This window comes from Bos indicus x Bos taurus, chromosome 8, assembly GCF_003369695.1.
Source record: "Bos indicus x Bos taurus breed Angus x Brahman F1 hybrid chromosome 8, Bos_hybrid_MaternalHap_v2.0, whole genome shotgun sequence".
Classification (NCBI taxonomy): domain Eukaryota; kingdom Metazoa; phylum Chordata; class Mammalia; order Artiodactyla; family Bovidae; genus Bos; species Bos indicus x Bos taurus.
Genome location: NC_040083.1, coordinates 90,775,781 through 90,792,233, shown reverse-complemented (window position 1 = coordinate 90,792,233; position 16,453 = coordinate 90,775,781). Strand labels below are relative to the sequence as shown.

The 16,453-nt window shown below is 43.0% G+C and overlaps 1 protein-coding gene across 2 annotated transcripts in view; it reads right to left on the bottom strand.

The window, feature by feature from the left end:
• Positions 1–16,234, bottom strand: part of PLPPR1 (phospholipid phosphatase related 1) — a 306,884-nt gene extending 290,650 nt beyond the window's left edge. The window contains exon 1 of one of the 2 annotated variants that reach the window (XM_027550405.1): positions 15,869–16,234. The gene's annotated coding sequence lies outside the window, so the exon portion shown is untranslated. The remainder of the gene's footprint in view (positions 1–15,868) is intronic. The other variant, XM_027550403.1, reaches the window with a different exon arrangement.
• Between the last annotated feature and the right edge of the window lie 219 nt (positions 16,235–16,453).

Genomic DNA, 16,453 nt, shown 5'->3' with positions numbered 1-16,453 from the left:
GTGTTGGCTACAATCTACAAGGGCGATTAAAAAAGAACAGAGAGTGAAACTGAAGTTGATACCATCATAGGAGTAAGTGGAGACTGATAAGCTTGATGAAGGACAGGAAAGGTGTGTTCCTGATACAAACCATGGAATGGACCCCATGGATAGGCAGAGCAGGATGGAAGACAAATATCCACACACTGCCCAAAAGACAACTTGATCAGCCCAGTGCTCAGATACATGCTTAGCCTTCTCTTTGTGATGTCATTTCTCAAAGAAATGGAGGAGTTCATTAAGTGGACTCTGTAATGTATTCTGATCAACAGTGATGCACAGCAAGGGAAACAGCCTCAAAAGAGGAACATGAGAGTTTACCATAACCAAGGAATACTATTTTAAGGATCCCAAAGAAGACAGGAGCAGAATCCCTTAATCTGAAATTCTAGAAATGATTTAAAGGACTAGGTATACATACGTGAGAGAAGAGGAGTCTCAAGAATAAGGATATGACTCAGAAAACTATAAATGATTTTTCTTGGGAAAGAAAGGTGAGTTATCACCATCTAGAGAGACACCAGGGTGACTACCCAAGTTTTCAAGAAACTCCGTTTTGAAGATCATATATGAAAAGGGATGCATATGTAAGATAAACCCATTAAAATAAAATAATTACAAGGATTTGTAAGAAAGTAACAGCAAGGATAAACTAAGGGAACTAAGGGTTAAAAAATTAGGGAAGAAAATGGGGGTGGGGTATTGGCTTTGGTAAGAATAAGAGAGGGCTTCCCAGGTGGCACAGTGGTAAAGAATTTGCCTACCAATGCAGGAGATCAATGCAGGAGACACAGGTTTGATCCCTGGGTTGGGAAGATCCCCTGGAGGAGTAAATGACAACCCATTCCAGCATTCTTGCCTGAAAAAATTCCATGGACAGGGGAGCCTGGTTGGCTACAGTCCATGGGTTCGCAAAGAGTAGGGCACGACTGAGCAACTGAGCACACAAGAATAAGAGAGTTGAGAAATGTGGGCGGATAATAGAAAAGACAAAAAATGGAACTCGGTTCTTCTGCTGCCCTGGGTGGGGGTAGGCACTTCAAAGTTGTCTGGGGGAGGACTGGGAGTCATATGTTAGGAATCAGCAGCATGGGGTTGTATAACACAGGCAAGGAAGTAGATAGAAGGAAATGTGTGAAAAGCAGCAGAGAAAAGGGGCAGAGGACCAGGAAAAGGTCAAAGGAGGAACTTTCCTGGGTGAAGTCCATATGGAGCAACTGATTAGGTGAAGTCTGTGTAACAGGGCGTCAATGCTGTGCATTTATAAACACCAACATGCTTAAGAATGTATATGTTGGTATTGTAGGAGTAAACCAGCATTGCAAGAGCTGTAATTCTTCATTCATTTGTAACTTGTCAGAATCTGATGGGTGCTGCTGCTATTTGTCCAAGAATATGGATGAGAAGGCAATTGACATTTATTGAGGATGAACAATATGCCAGAAGATTTACAGACAGCTCAGATACTCCTTATGGTAATCAAATGAAGTAGGTATTATTAGCCCATTTTTAGATGAGGAAATTGAAGGTCCAGGAGGTTAAATATTTTGCCCATTTCAAAGTCAGAAAAGCAGAACTGAAAATCATCTGCTGGACCCCAGATTCCATGCTCCACTCATTACTATACTATGTCTCTGGGGCGGTACAAGGATACCATACTTTTTAAGAATCAAGTGGCACAATCACTTACCACATACACAGCTTTGGGGCAAGTTTTTATCTGATCCTATCTTGCTAAAATATGCTTCTTAAGAACATCATTTGGAATTTCTAACCCAGCATATTTTTCAGCTCATCCTTTCTCTTCTAACTAAGTTGCTCCATTTGACAATAGCTTCCAGGTCTCAGCTCAGGGTAATCCTATTCACTCACAACTCTTTTGGTTCACTTATTCACTTACTCTTCTATTCATTCACCCATTCATCAAATATGTACTGTGTACTCAAACATGTCTACTTACGAAAGAAAAGGACAGTGTTAAGTTTCAGCTGCTGCCAGTCATCAAAACCTCAATCAGCCTGTCCAGGTCTTACCTATTCACCCAACTGAATCTTCCTGGTGATTTTCATCAAAACGATTTTGGTTTCTCCAGCTCCATAAGGCCACACGACCCTTTGTTATTGAACCTGATTCTGTCAAATCACACAGCCTTATCTAGCAAAGCTTCTGCTTCACATCTTAGGTTCATGTGAAATAGCCAATCCCTTCTGGATCAGCTCAGACCCACTTTTCCCTTATCCTCTCCATTTTTCTTTTCTGCAAGTAGCCTCTCCCTCTAGTCATCTCCTTTTTTAAAATCAAGGATGAGAACCTTTTCAACTCCTCTGGATAATCTCAGACACACTGCATTTTAAAATGGGGACATAGTAAACATAAAGCTTAATAGTTTTACGGAAGCAATTTGGGGCTAAACTAGGTGAAGTGATTCCCTGTATGAATGCCAAATGTATACTCTGTTTACAATAAAACACTTCTGAGTCATACCAAAGAGAAACACATCTGATCTTAGGATGATTTATATCCTCAGCCAGCACATGTATTTCCATCTGATTCATACTACCTGCTTTGATTTTCAATTGCCAAATGAATAGGAAAAATTGAGCCCTGCATCCTGGGAAGAGTTACTTCATTTCCCTTCATTACCAATAAAATCATGGCTGATGGAGCTGAATTAGAAATAATGCATTCATAAATGAACACTTTTTACAAAATTTTTGAGTTTACCTTCTCATAAATTATCCCAAAACAATTCTTCATGAGTTAATGTTTGTCCTTATTTAAAGCAATTAAATCTAGAGAGATTAAGAAAACTCAGGTTACATAGCAAGTAAAGTCATGTAGTCAAGGCTAAAAACTCAGACCTTTTAATTGAAATCTCATACTTTCTGCCACATGCCACCATTTCCAAATGATTTTTACATTGCCTCGCAGGCGCTGGGGGTGGGATGGGCTGCGAAGCTGAATGGGGAAGGGAGTGGGAGTCATGCAGTGAAGACAGCAGCAAGGGCTGTCTCCAATGGGAAAGATGGTAGACAAGACAACTGAAATGGAAAGGCAGCTCTGGAGAAGAGGAGTCACAGCCTGATAAACCGTCAGAGGAGAAAGTATCCTGGGTGAAGTCCATGCAGAAGAACCGTTAAGGTGAAATTCATGTCTCATCTAAAATAATGGAATGATTATTCTTTTTAACTCACATTTTAACAATATTTAAATAACTCTGATTTATAAAATATTACCTGGGAAATTATAATTTTATAAAACTCTTTTTGGTCAAAAGTTTAATCACTGAAGTTACAACCATTTCCTAAACTCAAATCAAAAAATCATTCAGTCATTAATTAATTTTGGCTGCCTGGGTCTTCATTGTGGCATGTGGGATCTAATTCCCTGACCAGAGATCAAACTCAGGTTCCCTGCACCCAGGACTGCAGAGTCTTAGCCACTGGATGACCAGGGAAGTTCCAAGATAGAATTCTTTCGAAGGAAAAGAAAAGTTCTCATTTCTTCCTGTGGTTCTGGATGTTCAGAAACAACTTTACTTGAAAGTTGAATCTACCTTAAAGGTAACTTACCATTATTTTTAGGAGAATTCCATGGACAGAGGAGCCTGGTGGACTACAGTCCACAGGGTCACAAAGAGTCAGACACAACTGAAGTGACTTAGCACAAACACACACACAGAGTGGATCTAACACCAGGGAAACGAAAATAAGGAAAACTTTTGTTTTTCAGTTGCTAAGTCATGTCCGACTCTGCGACCTCATGAACTACAGCATACCAGGCTTCCCTGTCCTTCACTATCACCTGGAGTTTGCTCAAACTCATGTCCACTGAGTCAATGATGCCATCCAACCATCTCATCCTCTGTCATCCCCTTCTACTCCTGCCCTCAATCTTTCCCAGCATCAGGATCTTTTCCAATGAGTCAACTCTTCATACCAGGTAGACAAAGTATTGGGACTTCATTAGTCCTTCCAATGAATATTCAGAGTTGATTTCCTTCAGGATTGACTGGTTTAATCTCCTTGCTGTCCAAGGGACTCTCAGGAATCTTCTCCAGCACCACAGTTCGAAAGCATCAATTCTTTGGCACTCAGAAAAACTTGGTGAGTAGATATTTTTTGTTGTTGTTATTGAAGGATGTGATAGGCCAGAAAAAATGCCTAGACAGAAAGTAATTGCGGTGGCCCAAAATGCTTTGTGGGAGAACAATAGGAAACATAAGCCCTGGTCTCATGAATTGTCCCCTTGAATCCACTAACAACAAAGGATCTTAAATTCAAGGAAAAGGCAGAGGAACCGAGATTTATTGCAAAGGCAAGATCTGAGAGGAAGAGAGGGGAAAGATCCCCTCTTGGTGAAAAACTGGGAAATTTTTTTCTGCCAGATGCTCTGTTAGAAAAGGTACCAGTGATGTGATAAATTCTGATTTATTCTCCAGTGACTCCATCCTTCTTGTAACACTAGGCAGTCGGTTCACCCAGTTCTGAATGTTTAGATTTCTCCTCTTTTCAGTTTTTTTCCTATAAATTCTATTTTCTCCATGTATAAAGGTATAGACTTTAGGTTTTTATCACTGGCCTCAAGACTGACTTGTGCTGATGACTCATACAGAAAAACATCCTGTAAGAGTGACTGCAGCCCATTCTCTTTTACAGAGTTAAACTTTCCAAGGATGTTACATTTCCTTTCGATTAGTTTTGGTGAGTTTCTTCTATATAGTTGATATTTAAGTGAGTGAAAACTTCTGCTCAAAGCAAAAGAATTATAAAAAAAAAAAAAATCCAACAATGGTTCTCGAAAGAAATCCACCGAGATCAAGACCTGGGTTGCAGTGTTCAGGCAAGGCTGTCACACCATTTACAGCTTCTCCAGAACTCCAAGACAAATTTGGGGCAATCCTGTCCTTCACAGAGCTGCCTCTGGCTTCTGTACCCCAGACCACACAAATGAAACAAACCACGGAGAATACTTATCAGCACTGCACCCAGAACCAAATCCACTAGTCAGAAGTAACTTCACATTTAAAGATCCCAAGATAACAAGACTTCCTACACAAATGTACATTTGTTCAATAGTGGGTCACATATAGAGGTAAGAAGGTGCACATGCTAAATGTTTGCAGTTTTCCAAACTCATTTTCCTGAAAGTATATGATGTGTGGTCCAGCTTGCTCATTTTGTTGGAGCATTACACAAATGACCTTCTATGTAAAATAAAGCTGGATTTCTTGGGCATCATTTAATTTCATCTTCTTCCACATGAGCTCTACCCCTTAGCCTGGCCATCTGGCCCCATGCAGCTAAAGGGAGGCAGAATTTGGTTCAATCTGTTTAATATTTCAAGTTGTCTGCAGTGAAATGATATCTTTCCTGCAGAAGTAATCTCAATGGCATGTGCTCCCCATGTCTGAAAGTCAGCAGTAGAAACTGTGATGCCTTGACCTTATTCAGAGCAATCTTCTGCGACCACCCCCAGACTTGGGCCTCACTTTGCACTAACATTCCCAGATTTGCCATTTGTGGCAAATAGCATACATGTGGGTTTCTGGGACCATCTCACATTTTTAGATGTTATTATCACTCTCCTGCCTTTTGGACTGGGTGATTTCTACTGGTTTCTTAGATCCACTCTCAAGATGCTAATTATTCTTTATATTTTAATTCATTTATTCAATAAATTTCAATTAAACTTATAGAGTGTCACAGGCACTCCTGGGGATATAAAAACAGACAAAACATAGAGTATCCCTCATCTTGTAGCACTTATTCTAGTATGAGACAGCTCACTCATGTCTGACTCTTTGTGACCCTGGGGACTGCAGCCTGCCGGGCTCTTCGTCCATGGGATTTTCCAGGCAAGAGTACTGGAGTGGGTTACCATTTTCTTCTCCAGGGTATCTTCCCGACTCAGGGATTGAACCCAGGTCTCCCGCATTGCACGCGGACACTTTACCCTCTAAGCCACCAGGGAAGCAATGCAGATAAACAAGTAAACACATACAAAAAGCAAGGTGGTGATCAATACTATCAAAGAGATATAAAGCAGAACAAAGAATTAGAGATGAATGGGCTGGGTATTCTAGACAAATCGGCCAGGAAAGGCTTATTTGATGACATATGAGCAGGTGGACGAAGTAGAGAGAAAGCCTGCAAAGCAAGCATTCCAGACTTGAGCTAACAGCAAGTGCAAAGATCCTGAGATGAAAGTATGTTTAGGTGTTTGATGGGCATTAAGGTTACGTTCTCTGCCTCTGCTCTCAGGATCCTGGCCAACCTCAGCTCAGATCCGATCAGCTTCTATCCTGAGTACATCTATTATGGTCACCAACATGGGGAAGGAATGGAGCCCTGGTGCTGAAAAGTAAAGGCTGGACAGCTTCTCGTCATATGGTGTGAAATGGGAGACCCAAGCACTGAGTGAGTGACTAGATTCTTGCCATCCACACCTCAGGTTCTATGAGTCTATGCAGCATTCAAACATGTCTACATCTAGATAATTTACCAGTACAACTAAGGAAAGTGATACTTAAAACATATAGTTAAATAATGTAGTCTTCATGTTGGGGAAAGGCATACATTTTCATCAGTCCTCAAGCATTTCCATGAAAGTAGAATAATGCAAAGAGGGCTGACACTTTTTTTTAAAGTAGGGCTTCAGTGTATGGACCAAATCCCTCCACTTTCCCACCTCTTGCTATTCTTCAGAATTCCATGGAAGGTAATATTCTGACAAAGACTTGACAACGTTTAGGGAGTTACTCATATAATGAGTCAGACTTTCAGATCCTTGGTTTAAGTCTTACTTTAAAAAAAAAAAAGATTAAAATGTTATGTGACAACCCAATAAAGCTTTATATCTAAGTGGTTCTGAAGGCTATGTCAGTTACACATCTTGTATATCATAAATAATGAAAAATAGTAGCTGCAATTTCCTTAGTCCTTATTATGTTCTAAACTATGTTCAAGCAAGCTATTTATTTATTCCTCACAAAATCTCTTTGAGGGCATACTTTTATTATTTCCATCTCACAGATGAGAGAGCTGAGATTTAGAGAGACGAAGGGATTGGCCTTACATCACAACTTTGGTGAACGGCAGAGCTGGGACTAACATCCAGGTCCCTCTGACTTCATAGTCCAAGCTGTTAAGCCACGACGTGACCCTGCCTCCACAGCAGTGAAGGATAACTAAAGAACTCATGCCCCTATCAGGGAAAATCATCAGTTAATAAAAGGAAGAATTCATACCTTGATTAAAGTTGGCAGGTAAAATGCACTTATTTTGGAACTCATTCCTTAAAGTTCAAGATGGCAAGAAGCAAAACTAAAAGTTAAACCTCTGCTAAAATGTGTATAGAAGAACACTCTCTTTAGGTAATGTGGGCACCATCTCAACACGGTCAGATTGCTGCCTAACTTCAAAGTGTTACTAAAATGGGAGACGATCAGGCTGTGGAAGAGGAAAAGATGGAGCTTAGGCAGGGGTTAGGCAGGCAGGCAGGATGTGAGGATGGGGAAGCAGTATCTGCAGCCGCTTGAGGGTGACAATATTTACATAAAGCATGAGTTTCAATTTACTAGAGATTAACTGGTCAAGCTAGTGTTTGTGAAGTGAGTTCCTGCATTCCCTTTTCCAGATGTGAGGGTTGTTTTGCAGTCAGGTCTGATGGCACTTTGGCCACTTGATGCAAAGAGCCAACTCACTAGAAAAAAATGTGATGCTGGGAAAGATTGAAGGCAGGAGGATAAGGGGATGACAGAGGATGAAATGGTTGGATGGCATCACCAACTCAATGGACATGAGTTTGATCAAGCTCCAGGAGATGGTAAAGGACAGAGAAGCCTGGTGTGCTACAGTCCATGGGGTCGCAAAGAGTCGGACATGACTAAGCGACGGAACAACAACTGATGTTGTCAGGTATTAAGCACTAGCTTAATAGGCTACAAACCAGCCTGTCATCCCAGCCTCTCCAGTCATCAGCTGTGGGACCTTGGACGAGTCCCTTAACCTCAGTGAACCTCAGTATTGTCAACTGGAAAAATGGAAAACAATTGAAGTAAACTATCCCTTCCAGAAATTTTGTGAATCAAGGAGAGTTTATAGCTGCTGCCATTCATTAAGTTCAAATGAAGTCCCCTCATTATCTTATCTCTTGCCAGATGGACGGTGAACTCCAGAAAAGCACATAGTATATTTGGTGGCTCCCAGAAGGACCTCAGACAATATTTGCTCATTGACTGTATCGAAAAATTACATATGAGGACAGGTTTCCCAGGTGGTACTAGTGGTAAAGACTCCACCTGCCAATGCAGGACACATAAGAGACATGGATTTGATCCCTATGTTAGGAAAGATCCCCTGGAGGAAGGCATCAATCCAGTTTTCTTGCCTGAAGAATTCCAGGGACAGATAAGCCTGGTGGGCTACAGTCCACAAGGTTGTAAAGAGTCAGACACAACTGAAGTGACTTAGCACACACAGGTGGCCAACGGACCATAGGAGAGGTCAGCTGAGCTCTATTTTAGGATGAAAAGCAGCATTTATCCTAGTCATACAACAGTAATATTTACCAAATGCCTATTAATCTAGAGAAAGTGCTTTCATTTGAAATTGTAACTAAAAGCAAATATAAAAGAATATGTAAAGTATAACTCCACCTTTTTTTTTTTAAAGAGTAACATATACAAATGATATTGGACCAAAAATGGAGGCACATACAGTAATCAACTGGCAGTGGTTTTCTGGGGAAGAGGTTGGGGCAGAAATATGACTGGTTTTTACTTTCTACACCATGCTTTTCATCACATTTACATTTTGTATAACACTGCAGTACATATATAACTGGTTTAGTTTTTCGATTCCTAAAATACTCTAATTGTTCCAAAACAACCTGGCCATGAATTGTGTCACATGCTAGGAGTCAGCCCACATAAAACACTAAACCCAGAAGATTCTCTCAAACATAGAGATACTGCCTTACATTTACACTGAGGGAAAAAACCAGAGAGATAATGTTCTTTTCCAGTTAATACAAGTGTGAATGAAAAGGTCTTACTTTTTTTTTTTTTTTTTTTCAGTTCCTGTGACCCCCGGGAGAGAAGGCTGTGGGCTGATTATTGAGCATTTGAGTGTGTGTTTGCCTGGAAGTGATAGCTAGCATAGACGGGGAGATGGGAATAATGATAAAGCACGCTCTGCTCGTAGAGCTCCGCACGGAACAGCATTACTCTCAACCAGATTTTATTTCTTGTTAATTATATCAGATTCCACTTGATTGGGGATTTCATTGAATTTAAAATGTTGGGGGTGAAGGTCACTGCTCCATGCTACTCATCAGAAACATCGATTAGAAAAGCACCCCAGAAACCCTTGACCATCAGCTGTGCAATACATCGCCCCTCATTGTGACAGATGTGCTCCAGTAATTATGATCACCTTTTCATCAGTCTGTGTCTGTGAGCATTTCTGGAACACTTGATGCTGTAATACCCAAAGAAAAAGCCCCCTCTGGCATAATGGAGGTAAAATAAAATGTGTGCTTTCATGTCATGTAAAAATTTATGATATTCACACAAAGATGGGTATTTATTTCCTATGTGTATGCATCTCTGCTTTCTGTTGTTACTGATGAATGGGGAAAGATAAACGTACCATAGAAGGAGGAAATAACAGCAGGGATGGGAGCTGAGTGCTGATTTCCCATCCAGCAAACCCATATGAACTGCTAAAGCCCTGAACCTCAGGCTTCAGTGAAGACAGGAGGTGATAAGGGGACCTGTCACCCCAAGCCCTGGAGAAGCAGGATGAAGTGGGATGAGTGTCATCTATGAATTCACATCTGGGTTTGAATCCGGCTCTAGCTTAAGAGCTTGGACATGCTAACTCACTTTTCTGAGTCTTGGTTTGCTTAGCTGTCACATGGAGATATGAATACCAATTTTAGCATGCTGTCAAAATTACTGAAATAATATATGTAAAGCCCCCTCTACACTTGAAGGTAGTATAGATGGTACTTAGCAGATATCTCCCTCAAATTTTCTCTCTTTTTCTCCTTTCCATTAACGTTTCTTTTCCTTCCTTTCCTATTTTGGGGACAGAAATGGCCAATTTTTTAGCCTTCTAAGCTTAAATATTCAAAACAGACCAACAGTGCCATAGGCCAAGACTCACCAAGTTGATGAGTAGAACAATTTTCTTTTTCCATTTTGTATCTTCAGAAACCTCAGAAATATAGACATATATAAACTTATAAATGAAGACAATCTCTACATTGTCCCTTGGCTCTGAGATAAATAGACATTCAATAGATAGAGAATCTTTCAACTTTTATTTTTTCCTTTCAGCCTTGCTTTTATGCTGTGAATGTAACCTTTACTAATAAGCAGATCAGCCAGGTCATGAAATGTTTATTAGCAGCTCATTCCACCATGTCAAATGGTGTTTCCTTTGATATTTTTGTGTTTTCCACAGTGAAACTGCATTCTTACACCAATAATGAAGGCCTGGAAGTGGAAAGAACAGAGTTGGAATCAGGGTGAGGTCAGAAAGGTCCTCACATGGGGCACAAATTTTAAAGGGATGTCCAAAAACTCAGTAATGAAAACAAACAATATTTAGTGCAATATTTTTAAAAATTAAATTAATGCAAAAAATATATAATGGGGGGAACAAGTGTATACCTGTGGTGGATTCATGTTGATACATGGCAAAACCAATACAATATTGTAAAGTTAAAAAAAAAATATATATATATATATAATGAACAAGATTGCAAATTTTGAAATAAAGTCAGGAACAAACCCTGCAATTACATGACTGCCTCCCTCAGCTCTCCCTGATCTAGGACCTGGGCAGACGCTGCAACTGAAATCAGGAGCTGGGGGTTCTAGTCCTGGTTCTCACACTACTGAGCTCAGGTGAGTCACTGAAACTCTCCGGTTCTCAATGTCATCTTGTTTCATTTAGGAGTCTGATTAGAAGATTTCCAGTGAACTGCTGAACTTGAAAATTCTATAATTTTCTCTAACATGAAGCTGTATTATTGGGGCATCAGAAATGACTCAAGCCAAGATTCATTCACTGTCACTCATTCAATCCAAAATGAATTAAATCAATCCAATCAATTGCTATGTGACAAGCCCTACATGAGGGGCTGAAAATACAAAGGTGAGGACCTGAGAAATACGTAGGATGGGAAGCCGATTCTAGTGCTAATCGGTCAAGACAACCTTCCCTAACTTCCAAAGGAGTTAGGCAGGGAAACTAAGGGAGAAAATTCCAGCAAGAGAGAACAGCACAGCAAAAGACCTGAAGGTGAAAAAGAAAAATCTCAGTTGGATACCTGTTATAAGTTTAATCTGAGTGAAACATAAATAGGATGGATGAAACAGGAAAACAAAAATCAGTCTTTGATTATGGAACGAAAACAACATTTGGCAGGAGGCGCAGGTTCCATTCCTGAGTTGGGAAGATCCCCTGGAATAGAAAATGGCAACTCACTCCAGTTTCCTTGCCTGGAAAACTCCACGGATGGAGGAGTCTGGCAGGCTACAGTCTATGGGGTTGCAAAGAGCCTGACACAGCTGAACAAAATAAAGCCCAACAAGCACAACACAGAGCTGCAGGCAGTAGTCAGACCTAAGCTCTGGTCACTGCCCTGTTGTCGAATAGCTAGAAGACAGGGCTTCCGTATGCACTGGAGATTCTATTTCAGAACACAGTCCAGACTTTTCTGTAAAGAAAAAAGGCTTTTAATTCCCAAAGAATGATACAAACCTCACATCTGACATGTTTAGTTTACATCCCCCAGTACCAAAGCAGTGCTGTAATTAATACATGTAGTCACTTCCCTGAAAACAATTTCCTAAACAGCTAAGCATCTGTTGTGTGCCGCCTATGAGCCTGAAGAACGTGAGGACCAGCCTAAAGGCAAGCAAACTTTTACCTTCCCCAGACAGGCATGAGGAGGAGGCACCTAGGCAAATGTTATAGGCATACACGCTGACACCTACTCTACCTAGGAGCTAGTCTGCTCCTGCCACATTTATGTTGGCTGATTTAATTCCTCCACTGAGGTAAACAGGATTAGAGCCAGCTAGTTATAAACCAACCAAAATAATTTTTTAAACAAACGCTGTGGCACACAGTCTCTGGAGCCCTGAGTATGAAGTCAAAACTTTGCTTTTAACCTGACTGTTGTCACACATAAAACCTACCATTTATTGAGCACTTACAAATACTAACTCATATAATCCCCACAATTCTATGTAATGCGTTAAGATGGTTATCGCCATCTGAAGTGAAAGAGTAATTTGAGGCACATAGATGTAAACTGTGTGCCCAAAGCAGAGACATCACTTTGCCAACAAACGTCTGTCTAGTCAAAGCTATGGTTTTTCCAGTAGTTACAAACAGATATGAGAGTTGGACCATAAAGAAGGCTGAGCACTGAAGAATTGATGCTTTTGAATTGTGGTGCTGGAGAAGACTCTTGAGAGTCCCTTGGACTGCAAGGAGAGCCGACCAGTCAATCCAAAAGGAAATCAATCCTGAATATTCATTGGAAGGACTGATGCTAGCGCTGAAGCTCCAGTACTTTGGCCACTTGATGCAGAGCCAACTCATTGGAAAAGACCCTGATGCTTGGAAAGACTGAAGGCAGGAGGAGAAGGGAATGACAGAACAAAACGGTTGGACAGCATCACTGACTCAATGGACATGAGTTTGAGCAAGCTCCAGGAGATTGTGAAGGACAGGGAAGCCTACAGCCCATGGGGTCACAAAAAGTCAGACACGACTTAGTGACTGAACAACAACAGAGCCAAAATTCAAATAGAACTTGTCTAGCTCCAGAGTCTGTGCTCTTAGTCACTGTGCTACATAAACAAGGTTTGTCTGACCCAGGGGATTGAACCCATATCTCCTGCATCTCCTGTTTTGACAGACAGGTTCTTTACCACCATCACCACCTGGGAAGCCTTTACTCCAAAGCATCAGTTGCTAACTACTGTCACTTAGCTTCTGTTCATCTCTGTATCCACACTCCAGCACCCTATGCTCAAGCCACACAGGACACTCAAACATTTCCTCTGCCAGGATGTCTTTTTCATCCTTCCCTACCTGGTAAAGACTATCCATTTTTTCAAAAATATCTCCAAAACCATCTGGTTAAATTCCATAGAGGAAGAAAAAAAGTCACTTGCATGTCTATACTATTACTACTTAATTTACCCTATAACTGTAACAGTTAATCAGATTGCATCATAGTTAGCTAAATACCTATTTCCCCATCCTTGAAAGCTGGAACTATTTTTTACTTCCATGTGTTTCTCTTCCTCCAGGCTCCTGCACCTAAGTGCTGATGTGTGTTTTCTGAATGTTCAGAAAAGCCAGGAGGAAGGATGGAGTATATGGCATGCATGTTGAGAGCTCACAGGACAGTACAAACCTACCTTACTCTCTAATTACTTCATGTGTGTTAATCTTGTATTGACAACTAGATTATAAATGCTTTAAGGGCAAGAATGATGTTATACATTTTTATATAACCACCAATGCTAAATATGGGATAGGTAGTCAATAAATACTAGAAAATAGAATGTGAATATAATAAAAATGAGTTGAACTTGCAGATGTACAAACAGGAAATATACCATAAAGGAAGAAAATAGAGCTCTAGTATAAAGTAAAATAATAATAATAATCTTAATCTTTTCTTGCCAAGATTTACAATGTAAATGATGTGAATATTGACCATGAAATACAAATGGACATAAGCTGACAATTATATTTAAACCCCTACTATGTCAATTTCAACTTGAAAATATTTCTGGAAAGGTCTTTACTTCACTAGTTGTTTGAAAAAAGAAAAAAAAACTTCAGAATTCTATCTTATTGAATGCTTTTTTAAAATTATAAAAGTGAAACTGTTTTAATAATACACCTCCCTTTCAATTCCCCCCCCGCCCCCCCCCCACCACTTCCTCAAAAAGTTCACCTTTGGCAATATTGACTTTTGAGCCAAGGTGCTCAAATTTCATAAGTGAACTTCCTTAATTAACCTCATGTATATCAGGCTTTCTCCCACTTCAATGAAGTTACAAAATGTTTAAAATTTTAAAAGGTCCCCAAAGCAGCAGAGAGACAGCCTCTGCAACTCATCTTAAAGTGAAGAGAACTCTCTGGCAACCCACAGTCACAGGAACTAGATCTGAGCTTCTGGTGTTTTCTTCTATCAGCATCAGCTTGGCTTCCAGGCTCCTCACCACCCGCCCCCACCCCCTACACACACACACACACACACACACACACACACACTTCTGCAAATCCAAGCTCTTTAAGTAGAGATTCCGCCCCACTGCAATATACCAGTCTACCCATCCCTTCTTCCAGGTATGAACAAAATGTCAAAATAGAGAACTGTACATGGCATTTTCTAGACTTACAGAACTAATCTGTGGTTGTGCTCAGGGTTAGCTAAGGAACAGTCAAGTTTTCTATGCTCCAGATGTGACATTCTGGAAATCTCCAGAGTCCCACCGGATGAATAAAAGCCACCAACCACAGGAGAAGAGAAGGGGTATAGGAATTCAGTGAAGACTGCAGGGGTACCTTGCTTCCCACAAGACCTCTTCCTGCCTCAACTGGCTTCTAGTCACTGCTCTCCTAAATAGCCATCATCTGTCCCTCTTGCAAACCCCTTTGTCCCAGTCCTGGACTCCTTGTACGCTGACCAGTCTCGCCTGTTTCCAAGGGCCATTAGATTTGAGGCTCTTCCCAGGTACCAGCAGGCGCTCTGCCCTCTGAGACCCCGCCCCAATGGAAATGGCATTTTAGGGAACCCTTCGCTGGGACCTGTTCCCCGGGACTGAAGGGATTATTCAGAAGGGCTCCTGTCCACCAGCTCGATATAAGGGCTGCAGAGAATCTCTCCCACGAAAGAGGTTAAAAGGGAATATGGTATCCCCACAAAGAAAAATAACCCAGAATCCTCCACATACTCCACATGTGTGGGTCATAAAACCCCCGGGCAAAAATAAAGCCCCAGCTTCCCTCGCCTGCAGCCCCCACCACAGCAGCCCAGCCCGGCTCCCAGTGCCGCCGCCTGGGTGTGCGTGAAGACACTCTCCCCGGGGAGGAGAGATCCTCGCGCCCAGTGCTTCCAGGAGGTGATTACAGCAAGCCTTTTAGTAACTCATCATTCATCCCCGCGCTGACCTGAGCCTCACCCCGGCGCCGGTGGCACTGGTGCTGAATGAGAGAGCCAAACGCTGCCCCTCCAATTCTCCAGGTGACACCGCCCCCCTCTCCCCCACCCCTGCCCAAATACGAGGCGCCAAGGGTGCAGGATGGGGCAGAAGGAAAGAATGACAGGTGCCCACGCCTGAGGGAAAATCAAAGGCAAACGCTTACAGCAGGGGTGAGAAATCCCAACCCCGCCCGGGCGGGAGGACTTGGCACCAGCTACCTGCAGGGCGCCCCCGCCCGCATGCCGGATCCTGTGCAGCCCAGAATGCAGCCAGAAGGGTGCAACGGGACGGAGGGAGCCTCCACGCCCCCTTTGTCTCCACGTTCCCCAAATGACAGGGGACGAAAGTTTATGAGCAGCGACAGTGTCGCTTTCCACTGGGTCAATCTGACACCTCTCAGGAGGCGACCATTTCTGGGATCGCCCTCTCCCCCCTGCACCGCCCCAGAGCTGCTTTCATCTGCACCTTGATGCCCGCAAGCTGGGCTTGGGCCACCTGCGCCGCTGTGTCCGGCAGGAACCTGATCTGGCCCCCCCGGGCGTCCAGAAGCGGCCCCGCGGCTGAGGGCGCCCAACTCACCTCTCCCGGCAGAGTCTCCTCCGTTGCGCCCTACTGGGCCGTCCGGCTCCTGCTCCGGCTCCCGGGAGCGAGGCGCATTCAGGCAGCTGGAGACACGCTGCTCCCCGGGCTCTGCTGCATTCCGCCTGCGTGGGAGATCCAACCAGCGAGCGCGCGGCACGGGCGTGTACGAGTGTGTATTTGTGAGAGTGTGTGTGTGAGAGCGCGTGTGCGCGCGCGGGGGGGGCGGGGCGGGGGAGCGCGGGATCACCGATCCCCCTCCGCAGCGCCCATCCCACGCTCTGCCTACTCCTCCGCCTCCTCCTTGAGCTGCGGCTTGCACCGGGTCCAGGTTTCAGGATCTCCTGTTTGTTTAATGAAAGGAAGAAGCAAAAGGCTGGCAAGGGAGGGGGGCGGGGGGGAGCGCGCGCGGGGCTGCGCATGCTCAGAGGGGGTCCCTGAGCGCTCACTCCCCAGCGCAGGCAGAGCGAGAAGAGCGAGCTGGGGACCGGCGGAGGCCAGCTCGCCTGCGTCTCCGGAGCCGCGGGGCGCTCGGCGGGGTTCCCGGAAGGCGACTGGGAAACCCAACCGCAAAGGTGCACCCTG